Source organism: Malus sylvestris, chromosome 15 (assembly GCF_916048215.2).
Source record: "Malus sylvestris chromosome 15, drMalSylv7.2, whole genome shotgun sequence".
In the NCBI taxonomy this organism is placed as follows: Eukaryota; Viridiplantae; Streptophyta; class Magnoliopsida; order Rosales; family Rosaceae; genus Malus; species Malus sylvestris.
In genome coordinates, this window is record NC_062274.1 from 17,440,806 (window position 1) to 17,460,790 (window position 19,985).

Sequence of the window (19,985 nt, forward strand, 5' to 3'; positions counted from 1 at the left end):
AGAATTAGACCAAATATTGTCACACACCCACGTACCTTAATGTCCATTAAGGGCAATTCCGTCATTTCACATTCCCGTCAAACGCACCACCGGGACAGGCTGTGACATAGCGTCTAACGTCTTTGAGACCCTTGATTGTAATCAAAATTAGAAGATTTGTTTTGAAGAGAAATTGAATTGAGGAGGATCAAAATCTAGATTTTCATAAAAGATGTATACTAAAATATTCTAGAATCGGAATAAAAATGATATTGATTTCGTAAAATTGTTTAATAATTCAGCATAATTGGAATATAAATTGGTATTTACTAAATACCCTTATTCCAAATCAAATATTTTATACGGTTGCTTTTTAATACATTTACATATATAATAGTAAAAAAAAAACTCAAATTGATATAACATATGCTTTTTAATTCATATGTTTATTAAAGAAATTACTAGGCAGTGGACATTGCGGCCAAAGCTAAAATATAATAAGTATCTAGCGGGGCATAATGGATAAGAAATTTTTTTATCTGGATTCCTTCATACACCTAAAATTGAAATACCACATCCGATCAAGGAGTTCAATTCTTTCAAAATGACGAATTGAATTTCTTATTTTGTATGGGCCTCACCTTTTTTGTAATTCTTCAAATTTAGCAAACAAAAATATGTCAACTATCAAAATCCAATTTCTTATTTTGATTTTGATTACGGGTTTGTAAATACGTCATTGGTAAACCGAGTAGAATTCTGAATTCATACGCCTCTTACTTTCCCGGAAGCTGCTTCCACTCTCCCCAGAAACTACTTAAATTACCAATTATATAATACAAGCTTAAACAAAAATTGAAAAAATTAAATTATAAAAACCTATCTTCCACCATTAATGGAAACTCATAGCTCATCATCATATGCTTTTTAGACTCCTTTTCCATTCCTAAAACATTCACAGAATCCAGAATCACAAACACTGTCCTTCTCTTTCTTTTTTGGATGTTTTTACCAAATATTTCCTTTCGAAATTTTGGGTTGTTTTCTTTTTACTAATTTAGGTATTGATAATTAATTTGATAGTACTTTTGAGAGAGGAAAATGGGGAGGGATAAAAGCATAGACAAAGCCCTCAAGCCGCATAAACACCCGCGACCGAGAAACAAGAAGAAGGAAGGCGGGGATGGTGGCCGCCGCCGTGGCAAAAGGAGCTGCCGTCCTCTGTTGTGTCGTAAATACTTCCTTCTTGTCATCTTGTTTTTGTTTCTTCTTTATGTCTGCGTCTGGCATCTGATTTTTGGCGACCCATGACAGTGCGTCGTACCGTGACTCGTGAGGTGAGAATTGCTCGGCCCTCCATGCAAAGGTTATGGATCTTATTTGGCGTTCGATGAGAGCGGCGAGAAAATGTTTTGTACATCGACGGTGGGTGGATGCCCGGATGGAGCTCCGAGCACTTGAATTTTATAATAATATTCCTTTTTTTGTTTTTTGGTAAAAATAGTAATATTCCTTTAATTTCAGCATATACAATTTGTAAATAAAAATAAGATGAGTTGAAAAGCTGTAGTCGAGTTGGTAGGACCAATGTCTTTCTCTAAGTAGTAAAGTTAAAAATTGTATTCCTTATAGTTAGGATAAAACTTAGAGTTAAATATTGCTTATATCAGAAAAATAGAGCAAATCTCAACAATGATTTTTTTTTAATATATTAAAAGAAAAAAGAAAGGTGTTTTTTTTTTTGGTTCTTCACTGCAATTTATTATTTGCTCTTGTTTTTACGATGAACTTTGTTGGGTTTTTTCTGTTTATTCAGATCGTTGATCTGTGTGTTTTTTTGTGAAGAAGTGAATAAAAACAAGATGATTAATTTGTTCAACTATGTTAGGTCAAAATTAGTAACTTTGGTGAGAGGTTAAACAAGTTAAGCGGCATAGACAAAAAGATGTGGAATGGACTTGATTGACTGAGACTTGAGAATAAAAGTGCACAAGCAAAAATTTGTTGTACTAATCAATGCAATTGAAGTCTAAGCCACATGTGAACATTTTATGGTCAACTTAGAGTGTTTTTATTAACTTTAGTCGGTGACGAAGTTAGGCTTCATCAAGTGAAGAGGCGAAAATTCTAAATTTTCTTTTCATTTTAAATACATTATACTACTCATAAAAGGTTAAAATAGACAATGTTATCAACAAAGAGATTCACTGATGGTTCGAGGATTGTTAGCTAATTATTATAGATATTTCTTACTTTCACAAAATAAGTAGTTTGGTTTGATATCAAAATTAACAAGAATAGCGCAAGTGTCCTGAAGGTGAAAAAATTGAAAACGAAATCACAAGGATAAGTATCACTTCTAACACAACATTCACATTGTTCAACACAAAATCTAGGTGCACAACATTACACTTAGTAAAAACTAAACAGTATAAAACCTATCATCCACCATGAAGCACATCAAAAGATATTCACAACCCAAAAAACTATGATAACCAAAATTTCTATTTTATTTTTATTCCACCCCGTACACAGACATATGTGTTGATACCATTACTATCCATAGAAAGATATTGACTGTGAATCTATAGGTAATCTATTTTGTATATATATACTATAGATGCATGATCCAACAAGCATGCCCTTTTGTAAAATTTGTAAAGTATATAAAAAAAAATGGACTCCTGGTAAAATCCCTACATGATGCTTTTTTTTTTTTTTTTACAATTTTTTGGCTGATAAAGGGATCAAATCTATAATTCTTTTGTTGATAGATTGGAGGATTAGAATTTAGAAACATGACTACTTCTACTGCTTTTTAATTGGCTGTTTTTGCATTAATTGTTACTTTGAAGAAAAAAAAAAGTAAGAAGATTGGTTGAGAGAGAAAGCAAAAAGGAATATGAAAGTGAGGAAAATAAAATATGGATGGTCCCCATGCAGGCATGTGTTATTTAAAGATATGGTTGAGAGAGAAAAATAGAATACGCGTCGTTAAAGATAAAATAAGCATTTTTCTCAACCAAAAAAAGGCATTTTCTTCCTCGTGCACGACCATGCTTTGCAACAAACAAAAAAACATTTTAAGATCCGGTGTTTTCCACATAGGCCGGCTTTGCCCCCGTCCAGTTCGTCTAAACTTGCATATCTCTAACTAGAACACTGGTTACATAAACATAGAAGCAGTCTAGTGAAAGGGGGGGATTCTCCCACTTAGGGTCAATTTTTTACGACCAAAGGTGCCACTGCACCCCTTACACCATTGTGGCTTCGCCACTAACTTGAGTGAACAATTTTTATGACAATCATTTGTATATTTCTTCAAGTGACAATCATTGTAAGTGTGTTGTTATTGGACCAAGTGTTATAACTTGTGTAGGCGAAAAGTTAATATTTGGCTTAGAGTTATCGTATTGATAATAATTTATTATAAGATTTTTAACAAATAGTCTTTAAAATTGACCCATCTAATCAAAGTGGTCCAGAAAATTGAAAATCAATCAATGTAATCCCTAATCGACTGCTGAAAATAAATGTGGTCCTTCCATTATATAGAGTTCCTTTCTATATATGTGGCTGACGTAGCACATATATAGGACCCAGTCTAATTAAATATTCCTAGCTATTCTAGCTGGTTCTCGCCGAACCACGTCCACCATTGCGTGGTCCGATTCCTCCCTCCGTCTGCAGCGCTGCTGCTATGTCCACAACATCAAGTCTAGTTGTGGTGTCGCTAGGGTCGCCTGAGGTTGAGTCAGCACCCTACTCCATTGCACCCTTCCTCCCTCCTTGGACCCTTCCTCTCTCCCTGTAAATCCAAATCCAAACTCCTGCACCCTTCCTCCCTCCCTGCAAATCCAAATCCAATTTCCTGCAAATCCAAACCACCACCATCTAAGTTCCTGCAAATCCAAACTACCATCACCACCTTTTAAATAAATTTGAAAATGAAAAAAAAAAAGAACAAAGAGATCGGACGATCTCCTAATTACTCCCTCTGACTACTCACGAAGTTTTTTTTTAATTTATTTGTTATTATTTTTAGAATATAAAATTAATTATTTTTCAATTTTTTAATTTATGTGGGAGCCATACATGTGCCAAATCAACACACTAACAGAAGTTTTAACTGAAATATAACCGAATGACGATATTGATTTGCAACACCCATATTCATGAACTATATTGATTGATTTTCAAATTGAAAGACCATCTTAATTGAGTTGGTCAATTTCATAGATCAATTATGATAAAAACCCTTTATTATAACATGAATGAAATAATAATATAGGTGACATGGAACAATCATAAGGTTTAAACGGTCAAACTAAAATATTTCCTAGACCAAAAATAAAAGTTACACAACAATAAATAGATTTAATCAATGAATGATGAGCGTCACCGCCACGGACAAAATTATTTCCACTGTACTAGAGTTCCTTTCTTCAATGAAAGTTTAAATTTGGAAGAAAAATGTACTTCCATTAGGCCATTAGGAAGTTTGTTTTGGGCCCCATGGAAAATCAGGACAACCCCTTCTCCAACATAACAACAAATGGGCTACAACCATGAATAATACTGGGGCTAGAGTATCGCGAACTGAGGATTTGCCGAGCCTATTTAGGTAATTCTGCTATGGGCTACAACGAAAAGATCCCTTTGGATTCGGCTTTACCAAAACTTTGTCTTTAGTAATTAGTGTGTTTTTTGCAAGATTCTAAAAGACGCTAGGCATTAGTCGGGTTGTGGGTGGCGGGCCTAGCGCTTAAGCGGACTAGACATATTTAAATAAATATATTATATTTCGTGTAAATAAGTGTATGTATATACTTTAAATATATATAATTTCATCATAAACTATAAAATAGAATGAAATATATATTATGAAGTGTTGGAACATAATGAAAACATGGGGAACAATGATGTAATGTGTGTTCATTTAAGTATACAACAAGTCTCCTACAATTTATTAAAAAAATAAAATGCAAAATGAAAGTGATCTATTTTCTGTTTAAATGAGTTGCGACTTTGGCGGGTCTGGGCAAGCTAAGCAGGTGTCTAGAAGGTCTAGGCGGGTGTCTTAGTAGGTCTAGGTGTTCTTTTTTAATTTTCAAACTCTTAAGCATTAATTGGGCCGCCTAAGCCCCACCTAATGCTAGGCAGGGATTTTTAGAACATTGGTTTTGTGTGTGTGTGTGTTTTATATGGCAAGTCAAATAGGTTTTAGTGAACTTTTCACTACGATTTTTTTGTATCAAGAAAAAGCTCAATTTAATCGTTCGGATTAGCCTAAGTGAATAGATGGTGAGGTAAAATAGGAAAATGGTCAAATTTGGATCCTTACTGTATAATTAAAGGAATGTTAGCAACTTTATCACTCGAATATTTTTGTTTTATTTTTTGGCTCTGTTTTTTTCATTATGCATTGTTGCTTGATGATCAAGATCGGTTAAGAACCCAGTCATCTTTTAAGGATCAACTCTTTAAAAGTTAATGGGTTTGTGGGTTAAATTGTAAATTACAAATATTTAGCAATTCATTTTTTTTTATTTGACAAACGATAGCATTAGTTGGTTAAATTATTAATTGTTAGGAGGGAGGGAATCAAACCCACACCATAGTACATGATTGTTTTCTGCCACTGCGGTAAGACGCCATTTGTTATTTAGCCATTCAATTAACTTTGTCAGAAAAATTAGTATTTATGTGAGAAACATGATGCATCTATTTATTAGATGACTAAATGATTTCGGTCTCAATTAGTTTTTTGTATTATGATCTTTAAAGGATGACCCAAGAATATTAGATAGTTTAGATTATTGTACAACATAGTAGAATTAGAAAGAGAGCCGTGAAATTAGAAAACAAGTATAAGTATTTCCCTAACTATAAAAAAATGGTGGTGCTATCTACACACCTATTTTACTTCTGAAACATACTTTCAATTTCCGGCCGTCCAGTGAAATAAATTGAAGAAGAAAGATGTACGAATAGCACTACTCTAAAAATAAGTATAAGTTAATTTGGATAGAATTAGAGCCCAAGTCCTACTTTATTAATGTACACAATTTTCACAGGAGTATATAATGGAAGGCACACATACATGTAATCAAATACGAAAGTTCCCACATGGTTGGGAAAATCCTAAAACTTAAAAGAAAATAATTTTCGTACATTCATTTTCTCGTTCTATACTTTGTCATGTATTCAAATTATGGGACTCTTCTGTAATTCTAAATGACAAAAAAATAAGTAGAAGTATGTTGAGCTGAAAGTTAGAGCGTGAAAATCACTTTTGATATTCAGTAGTGCTTTTTCTTAGATTATGAAAACCAACGCCTTAGTTGGATGAAAGTCTGAGACTGAGAGCACAAGGAAGAAACAGAGCATGTCTGCATGTACAAACTCTCACAGGCAGCCAACAAAGAAGAACCTTCTGATTTGTGTTTCTTCACACTTCACATTTCACACTCTTTTCTTTTCAATTTTTTTTTTTTAATTTTCTTGAATTTTTCAGACACAAGCTTTGAGAAGGCACACCTAAAGAGGGATATGATTTGTGTTTATACACTTAAACAACCCACCAGTCAACCCACAAATCAATCCAGATATATATATAAACGAAATATTTAATCAATACAGTCATTTCTCAATTGTTTAAATTGACGATGTTCTCATTTATTCCAAATCGATAGATGAGCATTAGAAACACTTAAATATGTTTGCTAGAATAATTAAGTCAAATAGATTAGTTGTTTCAGCAACCAAAATTAAGTTATTCCAGACCAAAATTAGGTTTTTAGGATACAATATCTACCAGTCAACCATTCAACCAATAGATAGAGTAATTCAGTTTGCAGATAAGTTCGCAGATGAAATTACTGACAAAACCCAATTACAGAGATTTCTAGGAACTTTAAAATATGTTCCAGAATTTATCCTCATCTTAGGCAACAATGCAAACCCTTGTTTGATCGTCTAAAAGAAAATCTTTCACCTTGGTCCAATACTCGTACTTCCATTATCAAACAAATTAAATCATATGTTAAGACTTTGCCTTGTCTTGGCATTCCAACTCCCAATTCATTCAAAATTGTTGAAACGGATACCTCTGAAATTGGTTACAGAGATATTCTCAAACAGGCAATTTCTTCCGGATCTCTTGAACAAATTGTTTGTTTCCATTCAGGAGTATAGAATCCAGCACAAAGTAATTATAGTACTATTAAGAAAGAAATATTATCTATAATATTATGCATTAGCAAATTTCAAGATGATTTATTAAATCAAAAGCTTTTAGTCAGAGTCGATTGCAAATCTTTAAAACATGTTTTACAAAAAAATGTTCAAAACATTGCATCAAAACAGATTTTTGCACGATGGCAATCTATATTAAGTATTTTTTATTTTGAAATCGAATACATCAAAGGTAGTCAAAATTGCATCCTGATTTTCTAACCAGAGAATTTCTGCAAGGGAAGAATGAAAGCAAGAAGACCTGATCAGATGAGGCTTCCAGCCACTCCACGACCACCACTAGTCAAACAAGAATCAAGTACGGATTCTTCATCGACCTTAGCCATTACTAACCGTTTCACTCCTTTAGGTTCCACAATAGGAAACCTGTTGGATATAAGTCAACAATCTATGATAACTTATATATGCTAATAAATAATAAATGCAATATAAACTAACAGAATATAAACTAGAATATGAATTATAAAACAGACAACTTGAAGATCGAGGCTTGCGTACCGCAATGTCCTTGAAACAGAAATTTCGTCCCTACTCTGTGCTTGTAGTTCTACGGACGTCTGTTCCACCAGGATTCAACGATCTAAGTCAGAAATTCCAGCACCGGAAAATAGACTTCTGGCGAATATTAATGTGGTTCTCTCAGTAAGAAGGTTTATGAATGTAGAAGATGAAATTTTATATTTCTATGTGCTAAATGCTATGCAGATGTATGAATATATAGCAGATAGATGTCTGTTTGCAACAGGTATGAGAATGGGGTGTGACTGTTGGGAGACATCTCTTCAGAAGGGTGTTTTGCTCTGTGTTTTACACCCCAAAGCCCAACCCCAAGGGTGAGCCCAATTTTAGTCTCCAGGCCTATTACTCTAATCACTTTCTTTAACGGACAAAACCTTATAAAGTGATAAAATCTTTTGGGAATGGCCAATGTGGGACAAGGAAATTTCTACTCAAACTACTCAAATTTCCAACAAAACCTTAGGCCAAATTACCAAACACCACGTCTCAACTATCAAACAGCATTAGTCAGTCAATATGATCCTTATTCAACCCCAACATCTTAATCATCATCAGCCCAACCAGTTAGTTATACCAAAACATCATCATATGTCAAGAAAAATCCCAGTGAATATCTTTTCAATATCCCTTTCAATCTCAATCAAGAACAAGCATCAGAAAAAATAGTCAAAACAGTCTTTCCACCCAATTTCCACTATCATCCTACAGAACCACATAAAACACTAAATACTATCAAGCCATCCTCAGCGAAACTGAGTCTATTTCAATCAAACATCTCTAAGCAAAACTCATGAAAACAAAATATTCTACCATTCTCTCTACATTGGAAAGTTTTTAACCAAATCAGATTGGGGAATCCCCCTTTACAAAACCAAACCTCTTCATACCCAATATATCCACATTCCCAATAACCATTACAATTACTTTGATTATATTGATGCATGGACTAACATCTTTCTCCATCAAACAGAAGATTTTAGTCATTCATGGTTCATTAATTTTGACAAAAGTTTCAAATTAAATTTTCCTGCATGGTTCCCTAAATGGTGGTCAATTCACGGCCTAACAGCCAGTCTCATACCAGAAGAGCTTATGCAGGTCCTCTCTGCCAGTTTCCAGAAAAAATTTGACAAAAGCCGATTCGACTACAGAATTACACTTCTCCTAATATTCATGGCCAAGTACAAAGTCTCATGGATCATGAAGTATAATTAAGGGTGGAAAAAAAATCCCAAATTCCCGAACCGAGCCGAAAAAATCCCGATCCCAAACCAAAAATTTCCCAAACCGAAATTCCCGAAGTTTTCAGGATGCTATCTCGAACCGATTCCGAAATTTCAGTACGTGATTCGAGATTGGTTTCTCAATATTTTGGGAATCCCATACCGAACCAAAAATATATAATATTAATTATTATATATATATTTATATTTATACATATATATTATATACATTATTCTTTTATAATTGATGCTAGTAGTTTCTAATTCATGCTCCGCAACCTGGAATGCCCTACACCTTGCATATTTTTCATGTTCTGTTTGATATACATTTGGATTTTATTATTGATGCTGCCATGCTGCTGATTTCAAAAGGCTTGATTCTTTTGTCTCTCAACAGATTGCAAAAAGGGTTTAATTAATTTGAATTTTGACTCTGATAAAAACAGTCAGGCATGCTAGTTTTAGATTAAATGGTAGTGTGAATGAAATGACATTCCTAGTTCATGAATGTATTCTTGCATTATATATTTGAACAACAATTCAAAATTTCATATTTAAATTTGGGATTCCCGATTTGTCCCGAAATCCCGAAAATATTTCTGGATTCCCGAAATTTGGGATTCCTGAAAATTTGGCTTGGGATTGGTCTTACAATTCATGTCCCAAAAAATTTCAATTTGGGATTCGGGATACTAGTTTTGGTATGGTATCCTATACCGAACCACCCCTAAATGGAATTATGAAGTTGAAACAGGTGAAGTCTACAGAGCAAGATGAGTCAAGTGGTGGGATAAATTCAACCATCAGTCTGGTCTTCACATAATTTCTCATTACTCCATCTTCAGTAATTCCGGTGCAGTCAGCACATTCATCTCTGTCAACCATCCAAGAACAGTCATTATCAGACCTTAGTCCATCATAATCACTCAAAGGAACAACCAAGTCATCCAAGTCAACTAGCTCAAAAGGCAAATAAAAAACCACCTAACTAAAAGACCTAGCTTAATAATTACTTGCAGAAGCAGCGATGCTCCATATTGAAGAAGAAGAAGCCGCAGAATCTGAATCTTCAGAAGCATCCTTACAGCAACCAGTTAACTCAGCAAGCCAAAAAACACAGTCAGCCAAATGGGTCAACTACCAAGATTCCCAAGACCTATTTGCATAAAGTCACGAGACTACTTCAGTCATCTTTCCAAAATCACCATGTGAAGCGTTTAGGCATTGTTCGCACCAATAATTTTGACAAAACATGGAATTATTCAGTCAACCAGCACGTTCCCACCAATGATTCTGATAAAGCTTGAAGTCATTCAATCATCCATGTTCTACAGTGAAAGTAGCAATTATTCCAACACATTTCACTGTTCATCAATAGTGAAAGCAAGTCATCATCCAACTCCTTTTTCAAGTCTATAAGAAGTGGACTACAGAGGAGAAAGTTTTAAGTTTGGAATTTCCACAATTTCTCAATAAAAGTTTTCTTTGAGTTCACACTGTATCCAAAGAAATAAAAAATTGTAAATACTTTTAATTTTCAAATGTCAAGGATGCATGCGTGCACCAATATCCTTTTCATCAGTTATTTTCTTATTTGCTTACTCAATCGCCAGTAAATCAATTGTAAGTTCTAGTGTAAGTTTTTCAATAAAACTTATTTTCAAATTATATATGCATCATTATTTTGAATTCATTATTTTCATTCTGAAGAATATTTTCATAACAATTGATTTTGAATGGCATAAAATCCTTACTCACAGTCAATTAATCGAATATCTCAAATTCAAGGTAAACACAGACCAATCATTTGTTCAATTCTTTCTATTTGTTTATAACAATTGGTTTCATGGCATATTTAATACTGGTTATCCTCCGCATCAAATTACCAATAATTCAATAAACAGTTCATTCAATTATGATCAGCATTGCCCTTGGTTTAATTGTTCTCATCGTTATTATCATTAGATCTTCCACCCCGTTTGGTATCATTGCCAAGTAAGTGGTAATTGAATTATCATCTTTATAATCATTACATTTCTTCATCCTTTAGTTTTCATTTACAATTTATCTTATTTATTAACCTTCTAAGTATGATTGTTTACTTTCAACCCAAACAGTAAGGCGTGCTCCAAATAATAAGTCCATATGATTGGCATGAGCGGATAGGGAGTTTAGCAAATACGCAAGGAAGGTAAAGCCAGTAAGATTTATGCATATTGAAAACCTGCATTTTGAGCAATATGAGTAGATTATTTAGATCTAATTCAACTGCTAGCACTAGCTCCAGATCCAGTTTAAGTAGAATTTCAAACATAGTAAATGAAGAACAAAAATTAGAATTTCAAACATATGACAATGTTGACTTTGGAAATTGGAATATCCCCAAGATTTCTAGTAAAAATATTTACAAAATGAAATGGTCAGTAGCATTTTTTAGAAGTGAACATCATGTCAAAACAGTTGAAAAAGCTTATGCTATTAGTAAAGAACATGAAACTTTTTAGTTATTCACACCAAAACAAATCAAAACTCATAGAAAAGATGGTTACAATTACATTCATATAGGTCTAGTCCAAATAGCAATCAAGCCCTTAACAAAAAAAGGCCTCAATACCTCTATGTTGTTATGTCTCCGAGATGCAAAATTCACTGAGTTTAGTGATAGCTTCTTGGAATGATTGAGTCAAGTTTTTACAACGGACCAATTCATTTTAATTGTTTCCCATATCTCACAATAAGTGTTTCAGACCCTCACATGATGAAAGCACTCACATTAAACATCAAAATTTCAGGGTACCAAGTCCTTGAAGGAGTCCAACCATTAGCTTTAATTTTCAAAGTCTACTATAAAGTCATAGGAACAAACATGAATTTCCAAGCCTTAGTAAAAAGTCCTAGAGACCATACACTCCTAATCCAAACTAATCAAGAAACACCAACATCAAAATACCTATAACCATTAGGTGGTCAGATATCAGTTTGCCTTCAGATTGGTGTTTGATTAATGAAAGTGAGCCAGTTAGTATCCAAAATAGTCTAGTCAACCTAGACAACATAGAACAATACTTTGATGGAACAGTTAAAATCAACTTCGACCGTTAAGCCAGAAAATCTAGTGTCCACTTACATGAGTTAGCCCAGTCACACAAATTTTTAGAACCAAGTAGGAATTCTGTTTCTGGATTCACATCAACCGATATTGACACATCCCGATCCCGATATTCCTCGAATACCAGGATAGGCACGTGCTGACCGACACCCGAGGGTGACGAAAGCCATTAATTGATACAAAAGCTAAGAATAATAAGTAAATAAGGGTTATGAATTTCAATACAATGAGTTAAAACTTTGGAACATGTTCAGAGCATACAACTAACTAGAGTTCTAAAAGAATTAATATATAATTGAATAAATAAGAGGATGTAGGTCCTACACTAAGAAGACTCGAATATGCCAATGTGAAAACGTTGACGTCGGGATCGTATGCCTAGATTCTAAATCCTGAAAGGGGGCACAAAACAAGGGTGAGTGGACCAAGTTCATATATATATATATATATATATATATATATATATATATATACACATAATATAAAAACAGTTATGAACATACTAACCCCCAGGTTTATATATAATGTAAACTACTAGCATAAATAAGTGATAGGTTTTCTGAAACTCTAGCATGCCATAAAACATCTCAACAGGTATAACGCGGAAAAACATCATATAAATCATCGCGTGTATTGTCTCGTAGATCGTCCCGTAAGCGCGGTGTGCTGCTAGTAAGATCACTGAATAAATATAATAGTTCCGGCCCAATGCCTGCACCTAAGTCTCTGTGCCAGTAGCCAGAGATAACTCCCTCCCGGCCCAATGCCTGTCTCCGTGTCCCTCAGTCTTTCGCTAGGGATTATTTCTCCCGGCCTGTCTGCCAACATCAGATCCTCGCCCCAGGTGGCATAGTGTCTACTAGGTACGCACAAATAGTTACGCCTCTAAAAAATAACCACTTCATAGTATAAAGTTATCAATCATCTATACTATAAATAGGGGTTTCTAAAACATGTTCTAGCATCCTATCGTCATCCATCAGATAGTCTACCAGTTCATGGTTTTTATAGAAAATACGATATATTAAAATATAGGTCAATATAGGCCAACAATTAATTCCTCACCAAAAACACGAGACGAAAATTTACATATTTAATAAGCATGCTTAACATAAAATCAAATCATAAACTCGTAAGGCATGCAATTCATTTATGCAATTAAACCGTAAAATCATATAATTTTAGAAGGGGTCCACTCACATGTATTCCACTATTGGAGAGCCACTTGAACTAGGATGAATTGGATCACCTCCCACAGTTGCACCTAAACACCAATAAGATTAGGTTTAAAATAATTGGCTTAAGTGTTTAATTATTACAACCCAAAGTTTAGGCCGGGTCCCCAAAAAGTTATTGGACTTAATCCAATAACCAAAGCCAATCAAATGAGTTGGGATTTTAGCATGTGGGTTGGGTCCTTAAAGATTTTGGGCTTAAATAGGGTTAGGACTTATTGGGTTTTGGGTTTGGATAATTTAGGAATAAAAGGAGGTGGTTTGGGCTTGAGCCCAAACCCACACAATACACACACACACACACACACACACACACACACACACACACACACACACACACACACACACACACACACACACATATCAGCACACACACATGAATGCACACACACACATACATGCACATCACACATGCACACACACATGACACACACGTGCATGCACACACACACACACACACACATACACACACACCAGCACACACACGTGAATGCACACACACACATACATGCGCATCACACATGCACACACACATGACACACACGTGCATGCACATACCCACACACACGCACGACACACACATAACACACACGTGCACCATCACCAAAATATGCCGAAAACCCAGATTACGGCCTAAAGGCCTGGTGCTCACCAGAGAAGAACATCGGAGCTTCTATAGCTCCGGCCGATAGCGAACACATGACTTAGGCTTCTATATAGGTACCAAAACGTAGAGGAAGGTAAGAGAAGTATTTTTATACCTTGGGTTTTCCGTAGAATGACTAGAGGTGATCGGAAAACCTCCTCAACAATCACGGTTCGTCGGAGATGGGTGAACTCTCCCCGCGCCAATTTCATTCTTAAAACCTTGATAAAAACAAGATGAAACCCATTAAACATTATCCATGCATCATTAACAATGATTAAAAGGAGATCTAAAGTTTACCCATCCGGAAAATTTAGGAAAACTCATCGGAGGTTCATTTCCCTGGGTTCGCCGATCTCGTTGTGACGAAAGAGAGAGCTGAGAGTTGCAAAGATCTTGAGGGAGAGAATGAGCTCGAGATATGGGAGAGAGTGAACACGAGGAATAATGTGTCACGGGAGGGAAATAAACAATGGGGTTTACAGGGATTGTGAGGGAGAATGGGTTCTCCAGAAGGGGAGAAAGGTCAGGGGTAAGGAAAGAAAAGAAAGTGGCTTGGGTACAATATCCACACAAGGGTATTTTCATAATTTAGTACATAATTTTTGAAGTGGGTTGTTAAACATATGGTGGGTTAAGATCAAGATTTAATCAATTCCTTAGTCAATAGAAAATTAAAAGCAGTAGAAACTAGCTCAGCAGTCACCCAACAAGAATTAATTAATGACCTAATTAACATAAAACTAAAATCAATAGAAACAACCTCTCAGGTGACTCACCCAAGATATCAGCCCAATACTCAAAACCAAGGAGAGCAAACCTCTCCAACAGAATCTGACTTTAAAGCAAGTCAAATTAACCACTAATTACTAGTCTTAAATAAATCATTCAAACCTCGACGGAAGAAACTCAATGCTGACATTGAAGCAACATCAAATATTCCAGAAAGAATATTTTTTGAAATAAATATACAAAAGAAGAAAAATTGGATATTTACAATAAATGGACCAATTTCAAGAAAAAGCACAGATTTGAAGTATTTTTCTTTGATTTCGTTGAAAAATATTACGAGTCTGAAAAAAAATTAAAAGTCATCACCAATGAAAATTGGGTTAAAGAAGACAAAACCATAGTTTCTTCTAGTCACTCTCCACAAGAATCAATTTTAATTACAACTGCAAACACACAAGTACCAACCACTCCTTTCAAACTTCCAAAAGAAGATGCAGTCATCGAACAAAATAATTTCACAAACCAGAGTCTACACACCATAGGAAAATAGTTAGACAAAATTGAAACCATAATACATAGACTTTCTCACCTAAAACCAACAATTAGGGAAAAACCCTTAGTTAACTTCCCAGAGTCTTTCTCTAGCACAATGGCTTTGAAAACAATTTCCACAAGTAAGAAAATAGATCAAATGTTACAAGAGAAAAAAACAAGAAAAAACAGTCAATGTTTTACAACACCCAGATGAATCTTAACTAGAAACAACTTCTGCAATGTGGGATTCAGAGGGCGAGAGTGAAACAAATTCCATCAGAAAAGTAGAAGAAGCTTTTCAAAATCTTAAACTCAAATGAATCACAAACAAAAGAGTCAATCCAACAACTCTTACCAAAAATTGGTATCCAAGGCCAACACCTCCAGATATTCAATTTGAGGAAAGAAACATCCAAAACCAATTCTCAATCTCAACTGATAAACTCTATGAATGGAAAATAGATGGATTATCAAAACAAGAACTTTTAAACAAATTACAACACATCTCAATGGTTGCTAACAATTATATTACCAACCATAACCTCAGTCAAACTCAAGTTGTCGACCTTTTAGTCACTGGATTTACAAGAATGCTCCATTCCTGGTGGGAAAAACAACTCACTGAACAATCAAGAAATGAAATTAAAAATGCAGTAAAAAGAAACGAAGATGGAACACCCATCTTTGATGAGCATATAGGACGAGGAGTCCCAGATACAAGGAGTCCCAGATACAGTCAACACATTACTTTTCACCGTTATAGAACATTTCATAGGGACACTCAGTAATGTCACCTCCAAAATTCATGACCAACTTAGTAATTTAAGATGTCCAACCCTAAGTGATTTTAGATAGTACAAAGATGTTTTCATGTCTAGAGTCATGCTTAGAGATGATAGTAATCAACCATTTTGGAAAGAAATATTCATTAATGGATTACCAAATCTATTTGCCCATAAAATTAGAAATGTTTTAGTTAATGAAGAAGATACCATACCATATCATACCCTTACTTATGGAAATATTATTAATATTATCCAAAAAGAAGGATTGAAAATGTGTATTGATATGAAAATTACAAAACAAGTCAACAAAGACAGGTCAATAGCCAAATATGAATTAGGCACATTTTGTGAACAATACGGATTACCTCCTATTGCTTCGTCCAACAAAAAGAAAAAATCAGAAGCCTATAGTAAGTATCCAAATAGGTACTCCAATAGGAGACACCCCAAAAATAACAAATTCAAAAATAAGAATTTTGAAACAAATAAATTTTACAATAAACCCAAGTCCAACAAGTGGAAGAGGAAACCCTCAGGAAAATTTCATTCCAAAAACCAAGAACAAAAAGGAAATTGCTACAAGTGTGGCAAATTTGGTCATTATGCAAATAAATGTAGAGTCAAGAAAACAATCAACCAATTGAAAATCTTTGAAGAAGAGAAAACCCAGCTAATCCAAGTCTTAGAATTAAGAGATACAAACCATAGTCAATCCGAAGATGATTTAGGTTTTATTCATCTTCTTCCAGTGATTCCTTAAGTAGTCTTTCATCCCCCGACATAAAAATAGGATGCACTGATACTTGTTGTAAAGAGATTTAAGTCTTCAATAAACAAGAAAAACAAGAAGATCTTTTTATCAAGTTAATCAGCAAAATAGATGATCCTGAATTAAAGTCATTTTATTTAAAGAAACTTAAGAAGTTAGTCTCTCTTGAAGAAGTCAGTACTAGTCAACCCCAAGTGGCCCAAAAAATACGATCAAAGATCTACAAAAAGAAGTCAACAAAATTAAGGAAGAAATTAAGTCCTTAAAATCAGAAAACATAAAAATTTGCTCACATCTCAGTACTATCCAAACACAAGCACTCTTTAGCAATAATGATGAAGAACACAATAGTTCTTCCTCAGACCAAGAATCAAAATCCAAATCCATAGAAAATCCGACAAAAAACCTAGTTTTAGGATTACTACAAAAAATTAGGATCCAAAAATGATATTCTAAAATAAAAATAATAATTGAAGACTGCCAGTTAGAAACAATTGCATTAATTGACTCAGGTGCAGACTTGAATTGTATTCAAGAAGGTTTAATTCCCACTAAGTATTTTCATAAATCAACAGAAAATCTTAGTGCTGCAAATCAGTCACCAATGCAATTAAAATATGAAATCCCAAAAGCTCATGTCTGTCAAAACAATGTTTGTTTTAAAACTCCATTTGTTTTGATAAAAAATATTTCAAACCCAGTCATTTTAGGTCTCCCCTTCATAGCTCTCGTATATCCTTTTAAGGTACACGATAACCGTATAACCACCTAAATGTTAGGACAAAAAAATAACATTTGAGTTATGCACGGAAACAGATCTCAAAAAATTAAGACAATTACAAAAAGATAACATCTCAAAAACCATCAATCTAGTTACCAAAAAATCACAACAAATTAATTTTTTAAAAGAAGAAATTAATTACAAAAGAATTGAAGAACAATTAGCAAACAAATCTTTGTTACACAGCATTGACAACTTTCAAAAGAAACTTGTTAATGAAATTTGTTCGGATATTCCCAACGCTTTTGGCACAGAAAAAAACACATTGTTAAACTTCCTACAATAAGGAATTTAATGAAAAGAAAATACCAACAAAAGCCAAACCAATCCAAATGAGTCAAGAATTTATGGAATTTTGCAAAACAAAAGTCCAAGAACTTCTCAATAAATTAATCATTAGGAAAAGTAAATCACCATAGTCTTGTCCTACTTTCTATGTCCAGAAAAACGCTAAATTAGAAAGAGGAACTCCTAGGTTATTCATTAATTACAAACCTCTTAATGAAGTCTTAGAATGGATACAGTATCCAATTCCTAACAAAAAATATTTAATTAAGAGACTTAGTCAAACTGTAATCTTCTCAAAATTCGACATGAAGTCTTTAGCAGATTCAAATTCATGAGGATGATAAATACAAAACAGCATTTGTCACTCCTTTTGGTCACTATGAATGGAATGTAATGTCATTCGGTCTTAAGAATGCAACCAGTGAGTTTCAGAATATCATGAACGAAATATTTAATCAATACAGTCATTTCTCAATTGTTTATATTGATGATGTTCTCATTTATTCCAAATCGATAGATGAGCATTGTAAACACTTAAATATGTTTACTAGGATAATTAAGTCAAATGAATTAGTTGTCTCAGCAACCAAAATTAAGTTATTCCAGACCAAAATGAGATTTTTAGGATACAATATCCACTAGTCAACCATTTAACCAATAGATAGAGTAATTCAATTTGCAGATAAATTCCTAGATGAAATCACTGACCAAACCCAATTGCAAAGATTTTTAGGATCTTTAAATTATGTTGCAGAATTTTATCCACATCTTAGACAACAATGCAAACCCTTGTTTTATCGTCTAAAAGAAAATCCCTCATCATGGTCCAATACTCATACCTCCATAGTCAAACAAATCAAATCACATGTTAAGACTTTACTCTGTCTTGGCATTCCAACTCCTAATTCCTTCAAAATTGTTGAAAATGATGCCTCTAAAATTGATTACGGGGGTATTCTCAAACAGTCAATCTCTTCCAGATCTCCTGAACAAATTGTTCGCTTCCATTCAAGAGTATGAAATCCAGCACAAAGTAATTATAGTACTATTAAGAAATAAATATTATCTATAGTATTATGCATTAGCAAATTTCAAGATGATTTATTAAATAAAAAAAATTTAGTCAGAGTCGATTGCAAATTTGCAAAACATGTTTTACAAAAAGATATTCAAAACATTGCATCAAAACAAATTTTTGCACGATGGCAAGCTATATATATTGTGTTGTGCCAACAGTTGGCTTTAATTTTGTAATTTGATAAGGATTGGAAAAGATTATGAAATATAGCAAGCCACAAAAAATAGGATATTTGCAAATCCCACAAAAATAATAGCATTACAAAGACGTGGGGAAGAGTTGTGAAAATGTGTGTGAGAGCTGTTGCACAAAGAGGTGTTGAGGATGAACCTCTTCTCCAATATTGCTCTCTTAGCTACAACATGAAATGTACTCCCCTCCCCCAATTTCTTTCTTCTCATCTTATCTCTCTTCTCATGTCACATGTTGCATGAGGAGAGAGATAAAAAAAAGAGTGATAAAAAAATCAGGGATGAAAGTATCTCTTTTACAACATAGCAATAAGGAAACAAGACAGACTAAAGGCTTGTTTGATGTTTAAAATAGAGTTGAACAACTAAACAAATTCATAGCATATTAAAGTAAGAAATGAATGGGGACAATTAAAAGCTACCACTCTCTGTTCTCTCTAAAGCCCTAATGTGCCGCTTCCCCCCTCTCCCAAAGCCCATAACCTCCAAATCAATCTCACTTTTAGCCGCCAGCCCTTCCTCTTGGGTGGGGTTGGTAGCAACCCATTTCTTCCTTCCTTATTCCCCTTCTCCTTCTTCCCTAAACCCCTTCTTCTTCCTTTTCTTTTTCTTTGGCCCTTGTTTTCTAGTTTTGTTTTGAGCTTGTCTCATTTTCTTTGAGTTTTGTCTCAATTGTTGGCAATCTTGTTGCAGATATGAGTTTCATGATTTTTCCTTCCCAAATTGTTGTTTTGAGCTTGTCTCATTTTCTTTGAGTTTTGTCTCAATTTCCTTGAGTTTTGTCTCAATTGTTGGCAATCTTGTTGCAGATATGAGTTTCATGCTTTTTCCTTCCCTAATTGTTGTTCCTAGTCGCGAG

At 34.1% G+C, this 19,985-nt stretch overlaps 1 long non-coding RNA gene across 1 annotated transcript; it reads left to right on the forward strand.

The window, feature by feature from the left end:
• Positions 1 to 531: 531 nt before the first annotated feature.
• LOC126604853 (uncharacterized) lies at positions 532 to 1,858 on the forward strand. The gene is made up of 2 exons (XR_007616765.1): positions 532 to 1,210; positions 1,294 to 1,858. It is a non-coding gene; the product is annotated as an uncharacterized LOC126604853 (long non-coding RNA).
• The last annotated feature ends 18,127 nt before the right edge of the window (positions 1,859 to 19,985 follow it).